Source organism: Phascolarctos cinereus, unplaced genomic scaffold (assembly GCF_003287225.1).
Source record: "Phascolarctos cinereus isolate Bilbo 61053 unplaced genomic scaffold, phaCin_HiC Scaffold_5;HRSCAF=322, whole genome shotgun sequence".
Taxonomy (NCBI): Eukaryota; Metazoa; Chordata; class Mammalia; order Diprotodontia; family Phascolarctidae; genus Phascolarctos; species Phascolarctos cinereus.
Window position 1 is genome coordinate 36,358,165 of NW_027555958.1, and position 7,608 is coordinate 36,365,772.

The 7,608-nt window shown below is 47.3% G+C and overlaps 1 long non-coding RNA gene and 1 other non-coding gene across 2 annotated transcripts; one reads left to right on the forward strand and one right to left on the reverse strand.

The window, feature by feature from the left end:
- Positions 1–2,055: 2,055 nt before the first annotated feature.
- Positions 2,056–3,967, reverse strand: LOC144457890 (uncharacterized). The gene is made up of 2 exons (XR_013487485.1): positions 3,456–3,967; positions 2,056–2,454 (listed from the first exon to the last, which is right to left on the reverse strand). It is a non-coding gene; the product is annotated as an uncharacterized LOC144457890 (long non-coding RNA).
- Positions 3,968–4,626: 659 nt separating this feature from the next.
- On the forward strand, positions 4,627–4,698 carry TRNAT-CGU (transfer RNA threonine (anticodon CGU)). Its single transcript has one exon. It is a non-coding gene; the product is annotated as a tRNA-Thr (tRNA).
- Positions 4,699–7,608: the final 2,910 nt, after the last annotated feature.

The window sequence follows — 7,608 nt, forward strand, 5'->3', positions numbered from 1 at the left end:
TCTAAATCAGGGGCGGGGCTTTCATTTCTTTTCCCAAGATGCACTTCAGAGTCTTTAGCACCCTTTAAAAGTGAAACCAGGAAACTCCTTCTCAGTGTCTAACCTGCAGGGCAAATGCGGAAAGAAAAAATAAAGGGAATGCCTCTTCTGTTGAAAACATCAATGATAATGATAAAAGAAACATTTAAAATAAATAAATAAAATTCACCGTAACTGGGAGGAAGGTTCTATTTTGAAACTTTATAAATTCTCTATGAGCAGCGACAGGTAAAGTTTAATAGAAGAGCAGTGTAGTTTTTGAGATTTCTTCATTTAGATAATTCTGTCTGCGAATTGAATTTCCAGAAGTTTAGGTAAGGTTTTGTGACCCATTTCATCTCCACTTAGTAAGAGTGCCACCTCCCACACCACCATGGTGGCCGCCGAACTGGTGATGTTTCCGAAGAATGGTAGCAAATTCCTTCGACTTCCAAAGGGCAAGTGGGAAATTTTCAAAAGGCGTGTATGGAGGGTGGCAGAGCGGTGGGCACAAGGAGCCTGGCACGTAGTAGACCCTTAATAAATACTGTTTGATTTGCCATTGTTTTTTGTAAATTTTGCTTCATTCTTTTTATTGCCTTTCTATGTATCTCCAACATTTACCACAGTGCTCAGCACATAGCAGGTGCTTAATAAATACTTGAAGCCGCTGGGTGGCCCGCATTTAGAAAGTCGGACAACAAAGTATGGCAGCTAGGTGGCGCCATAGTGCACAGAGTACTGACGAGTTAGATTTCTCTTCCTTAGTTCAAATTTGGCCTCAGACATTTAGCAGCTGTGGGACCCTGGACAAGTCATTTCACCCTGTTTGCCTCAGTTTTCTCATCTGTAAAATACGCTGGAGAAGGAAAAGTAAACCACTTCGGTTTCTCTGCCAAGAAAACCCCAAATGGGGTCAGGGAGAGTCAGATGTGGTTGGAAAACAACCGAATAACAATAAAAGAAGGTGATATCGTCAGAATAAAACTTTAGAAAAATAGCATTGGCAGGTGAGTGGAGGATGTGTTGGAGTGGACAAGAAGGTCTAGAAGGAGAGAGATGGGTCAGAAGGTTATTGGCTTGAACTTGGTTTCATGATTGAAAAGGAGACCTTTGGGGGAAAATATTGTAAAGATGGAAATGACAAGATTTGGCAATAGATAGGATAATAGGGCTTGATTCATTGTTTTGTTATTATCCAGACTTAAGAAGGAGCTGGAGACAATGTTAGTATGCACATTAAGCTTTTAAAAGTGTGTCCTGGCATCTCCAAAAGTCTCATAATGGAAAATATCAATCACATCCAGAGAAAGAACTATGGAGTTTGAATGCAGATGGAAACATACTATTTGCTCTTTTTTTCCCTTCTGTTTTGTTTTGTTTCTTCTTTCTTGTGGTTCCTCCTATTGGTTCTAATTCTTCTTTAAAACATGACTAATGTGAAAATACATCTAATAGAAATGTATATGTACAGCCCATATCAGATTGCACACCGTCTGGGGGAGGGGAGGAAGGGAAAGAGGGGGAGAAAAAATAAAACTCAAAAGCCTATGGAAGCGATTGTTAAAAACTAAAAATAAACAACTAAATTTTTAAAAAGAACAAAAAAAAGTGTGTCTTGGGTGTATGTTTGTTGGAGAGCTGGTTGTTATTGTTAAACATTTACCAGAACATGTATGTTTGTTAACAATTGTCAGGTTCATAATGAGAAAAAAAAGTATTTTTAGAACAACAAACAAAAAAGAGGGCAGCTAGGTGGTGCCATGGATAGAGCACAGACCCTAGAATCAGTAGGACCTGAGTTCAAATGTGACCTCAGACACTCGCTAGCTGTGTGACCCTGGGCAAGTCACCTAACCCTGATTGCCTCCCCCATTCCCCCCCCAAAAAAGGGATGGTATTAGCCCAGGGACCTTAAGGGCAGGTCAAGTGCTGGCTAGTGAAGCTCTTTCTCACAATCATGTTTTTAAATGCATAAAATAAAATACATAGTATTACAAAGGAAACCAATTATACTGAAATACAGGAAACAAAATATTAAAATAAATTATTAAAATAGATTTATTAAAAATACATATTCACAGACCCCAGGTTAAGAGCCCATGCTGGAGATGAATTGTGGGTTCTCCATCAGCTCTAGTTCATATGATCCAAAGACATGAACATGCCACTGCTTTTGAAAAATGTTTGCTTTCCAGATGCCCTTTTGCCCTCTGGGAACTCCCCTCAGTAGGGTATGGGTTTAACAGCAACCACCAGGAAATTCTGCAAAATGGAAGATTTGAAGAACATTTTCTTCAAAGTTGTTTGTTTGCTCTCCCCTCTGAGCCACTCCCATCGTTAGCACTAATGGACTTCAGGGCCTGTGACTGAAGAGGTCTGGTCTGTAGCCTGGCAATTCAGCCCCTTCCTCTCCTTCAGCCTCCATTTTCTCCTCTATGAAATGAAAGGTTTGAGTGTATCTCAAGGTCTCTTCTAGCTTTGATATTCAATGATCCGGGTGTGGGGTAGGGAAATGGATGCTATGGAGATGTGCTCTGAACAGTGTCCAAATTCGAGCTAGAGAACCCTCCCCCCCCAACCGTGAGTTTCCTTGGTAGGTCAAGAAAAATCCTTTCTTAGATGAGATGACCTCTGAGATCCTGTATATCCATCAAGACCCAATCAAATCGCTTCCTTCAAAAAGCCTCCCTCACCAAATCCTGTGTGACCTTAGGCAAATCATTTCATTGTTCTAGGTCACAGTTTCCTAATTTGTAAAATGTGAGAGAATGTGGATAAACTCTCTTCCAACTCTAATCAAGGAGCCATTTAGCCTCACTCCCTCATTTCACAAATAAGGAAACTGAGGCTGAGTTTAGGTGACTTGTCCAGGGTCACATAACATAAGTGTCTGAGATGAGAACCACCTAATAATTATTGGTAGCATTTATACAGTTCTTTCTGGGATGCAAAGGTAATTTCTTTTGCTCTTCACAATAACCCTGGCAGGTAGGTGCTATTATTATCCCCATTATACAGAGGAGGAAACAGGCCCAGAGAAATTAAATGGCTTGCCCAAGGTTACGAAACTAGTGTCTGGGGCGAAATCTGAACTCCAGTCTTGCAGAAAGCTGATCTAGTGCTCTAACCAGTGTATTACCTGGCTGCCCGGCTCCGGACTTCATCTTCCTAGCTTTAATACAGAACTGTCAAATAACAAACCGGCAGCTAGGTGGCGCCGTGGATAGAGTGCCGGGTTTGGAGACCTGAGTTCAAATTCAGCCTCAGATACTTACTTGGGCAAGTCACTTAACCCTATTTGCTTCAGTTTCCTCATCTGTAAAATGAGCCGGAGAATCTCTCGGCCAAGAAAACCCCCAATGGAGCCACGAAGAGTCGGAACAACAGACTCCCCAAAAAAGTCAGCCCAGGAAATGAGGCCCACACCTCCTTACCACGAGTAACTCATTTCTTTGAAACTGTGAAACGGCTAGGGATGCGTCTGCCTTCTTGTCACTCTCAATAACACACCCTGACTCGTCTGCTTCCGAGACTGTCCTTTTACCCAGGAGGAGGCGGAACCACACGTGCGTCTAGAACTTCATTCAGACACCCTGGGCTCGTGGCCACCTGGCCAGGACTTTGAACCTGGACGCCGAGGTCTGCGCTTCCCGAGCGGCGGCCTTCCTGCTGGAGCAGACCCTCGGATCAGGTCATGCGGGTGCAGGGAGGCAGGCGGGCGCTGTGAAAGGGAACTGGCTCTCAGCCCGGGATGCTAACGCTCACCTCTGGGGGTGTGCTACTTGCTTCTCTAGTCCTAGCGTCTCTACTCCGCTCTTCTCCTTAGACCGCCCGCAGCCTCGGGTGGAGGGGAGCAGCAGAGAGCCTCCGTCCCGAGCCCGCGCCTTGCTTTTCTACCTGCTGTGTGTGCTGAGGGAAGCCCCGCTCGCTGCTCTGTCATGCTGGGGCCGGGATAGGGGGAGGTGACCTACGGAGGTGGGGGAGGGGGGGTGAACGACAGACACTTTGCATGCATGCGTTCATGCACGCATGTATATATGCACGTATGCACCCATACACGAACTCATGCATGTGCTGCCTCCTGGTGGTTCCTCTCGCTCGTGGGGAGGAGGGCACCCGCACGAGTCCGCGGGGGGAGGGGGGAAATTCTTTCGTGCTTTGAAATTTCGGGGGCTACCGGGGGAAGAGTGGAATGGAGGAACGCGGGAGCTGCAGCTGGATGGCCTCGGGATATTGAGGGGGATGTTGAGGCTCCTGCGTGGGAGGGACATCCCAGGGACCTAGGGGGGCGGCGCGCAAGTGGGGACCTCTTCGGCAGAGCTGGGGCGGGCCCGCGCGCCCAGACCACTTCCCGCGGCCCGGGGGTCTTCCTCGGTCCTTCCAGGACCCTGGGACGGCGTCCCCGGAGGTAGAGAGACAGTCTCGGCGCGCGGGCAGGCTTTTGCCAAGCCCCGGCGGCTGCTGCTGAGCGCGCGCCCCGGGGGAAGCTCGCGATGGGCACGGGGCCGGGGCAGAGGCAGAGCCAGCGATCGGGAGAGGCCCCGGCCAGCCGCGGCCGCCCCGCCTGCCTTCCACTGACTGCTTTCGCCTGCTGCAATCCTGTCAGGCGCGGTGGCCAAGTGGTAAGGCGTCGGTCTCGTAAACCGAAGATCGCGGGTTCGAACCCCGTCCGTGCCTGCGGCGTGGGGGGCTGTGGCCCGCCCCTCTCCGGCTCCCGACGCTCTTAGCCAGGGCGCACTTTTAGTTCTTTTAGACGTTTGCTCTCCAGGGGTTCCTCAACTTCGCCCCCCTTGTCCCATGCTACACTGGCATCGCGGGCAGACCTTGCCTGGGCCGGGGTGCCGGGAGGAGCTTGGAAGGACTGAACCCGCAACATGTTTTAGGAGGTACTCACCCCTTGGGTGGGTAGGTGTGTGGGTGTGGGTGTGTGGGTGTGTGTGTGGGGAGTGTGTGTGGGGGGGTGTGGGGTGTGTGTGTGTGTGTGTGTGTGTGTGTGTGTGTGTGTGTGTGTGTGTGGCGGGGGGAGGTTGTGTTCTCCTCCACCACCACCCCGTTCCCCAGGCACAAAGCGGTTGCAGCTGACCCTGCCCAGGCAGAATGCCCCGGGGGCAGCTGAGGGACCGGCGGACGCAGCAGGTTGTCCCCAGCCCCGGGAGGTCGCAGCGGAGGAATCCCTCACCCCCTGGGGAGCCTCTGGCAGCTACCCAGCTGTGCCTAGCTGCGGTGCGTCCCCCGGAGGCTGGTGAGAGCCTCGTCAGCCACGAGGGGGCGCGGACATGCGGGGCTAGGGAACGAACTCCCCCTCTTCAGCTGGGGCTCTATTTCGGGGCGCGTGACTGCGATTTCCAGGGGGGCGTCCGATTTCTTTTTCTTTTTTTCCTTCTACTTCTCCTAGTTTCCTTTTAAAAACTAATTTCTGTGAATATCTTTTGTTTTTACATCGCCTATACATCTCCCTCTATCTCGCCTCCCCGCTTCCCAGAGAGCCAATGAAAAAAGTTCAACAAAACTATGCAACATAGTAACAAAGTCTGGCGATATAGTATCCCACATCTGAGACTCCACCCTCATCTGCAAAGAAAGAGGGAGGCTTCTTTGGACCAGGCTCGGCCACTAGGATGTCGAAGCATTCGGTTTGCGTGGTTTTGTTGCAATTTCCATTTCCTAAGCAACATATCAACAAAGACTGAATTCTATGGAGTGTTCCACACCCATAGTTCCCCACCTTTGCAAAGAATGGGGAGGGGAGGGGAGGTTTTTCTGACACCAACTCCAGTACTTTAGGGTTGCCTTTGTTTGGGGTGCATGAAATCTTGAGCCTAAGCTTGCTTGGTACAGGCCTACCTCTCACAGAGGGACCCGTCCTTGAATAAAAAGTCACCATTCCTGGGGCTCAAGCAGCTTTTTTTCAAGAGCAAAACCAAACCTTAATGGGTTGTTTTTCAGGGGACTAAGGTTTAAGTGGGGTAATTGGGTGCTCCTACCTACCTAGGTTCAAGTTTGGAAATTAACCACAGGTACTCTTGTTATAAGGAGCATTAGCCCCTCATGGGAGGGCTGAAGTTGAGATTCCTAACCTTTTCTTATGTGAGGGAGGACTCCTTCTTAAAGTAAAACAATTTCTGACATCTTTCACACACATACATTTGTAGCTGTACTCTATCGTCCTTCCCTAAGCCTCAGTTTTCTTATCTATTAAATGAGGAAAATTATAGTTATGCTACTTGGCTCATTGGATTATTAGGAAAGTGTTTTGCAAAGCCTTAAAGAGCTACGTTATAATGTTGTATGTAAATATGATATATTATACCATTATGCAATATCATTTTATTGTATTATTATGATATATAATAAATAGCAGTATTATCAATCATCATCATCTTGTTCTCATCCTTTTGCAGGGTGGTCTTGGGACAAGTCTTGTTATTGTTATAGTATCTGTTGACTGAGAAAATGCTGTGATAAAAGCTACAGGGAATTCAGTAATGCTTGTAAGTGAATTTGTCTTTTATTATCTACAATAACTACTGACTAGATTTGAGAAATTATAATACCAAGCAATGTTTATTCAGTCCATAGGAGGTGTGTTTGCTTATTTTGGGACTATAATATGGATTCCCCCAACATTTGCAACCACCTCTTGACCCCTTTCCACACCAACCACTCCAACTCTGCCTTCTAAAAGATACACACTTGCCCAGGGTGGAGGCTTACAGGATGGGAATCTCTTCTCCAAAGTAAAACAAAACAAAATTAAGGAAATTGAAAGAAAGGCTAGAGTTGAACCAAGTTGGGTCAAAAAGCATTTGTTAAATGTCTGCTATGTGCTAGACTCTGTGTTAAGCCCTAGGGATACAAAGAACGGCAAAAGACAGTCCCTGCTCTCAAGGAACTCCCAGTCTAACTCGGGAGACAGCCTGCAAACAACTGTGTGTAAAGAAGGCCCGTATAAGATAAATTCGAGGTGACTATAGAGAGAAGGCTACTACTATTATGGGAGACCAGAAAAGGCTTTCTGAAGAAGGTGGTGTCCAACCTGGGCCTTCAAGGAAGCCAGAAGGCAGAGATGAGAAGGCTGAGAATTCCAGGCAGGGGCACAGCCAGAGAAAAAGTTGGGAGAGAGAGTATTGTGTATGAGGAACAGCAGGAAAGCCAGTATCACTTGATTGAAGACTATATGGTGGGAAGTAAGATATAAGGAGACTGGAAAGATAGGAGGTTTACATTATCAAGGGCTTTGAATGCCAAACAGCTTTTTATATTTGATTCTGAAGGTGATAGAGACCCAGTGGGGGGTGGGAAGGGCAGAGGAGAGCTAAAGAGACAGAGAGAAGGGAGACAGAGAGACAGAGAAAGAAGATATATAGAAACAGGGAGAGAGAGAAAACAGAGAGACACACAGAAATACAGAGAGAGGAGAGAGACAGAAGGAAGAGAGAGAAAAAAAACAGAGAGGAGAGAGAGAGAGAGATCTGTGCTTTAAGATCAGTTTGGCATGTGAGTGAAGGATGAATGAGAGTCAGGAGAGACTTGAGGCAGGCAGATTTGCCAGTAGGCTATTGCAATAGTCTAGGTATGAGGTGATAA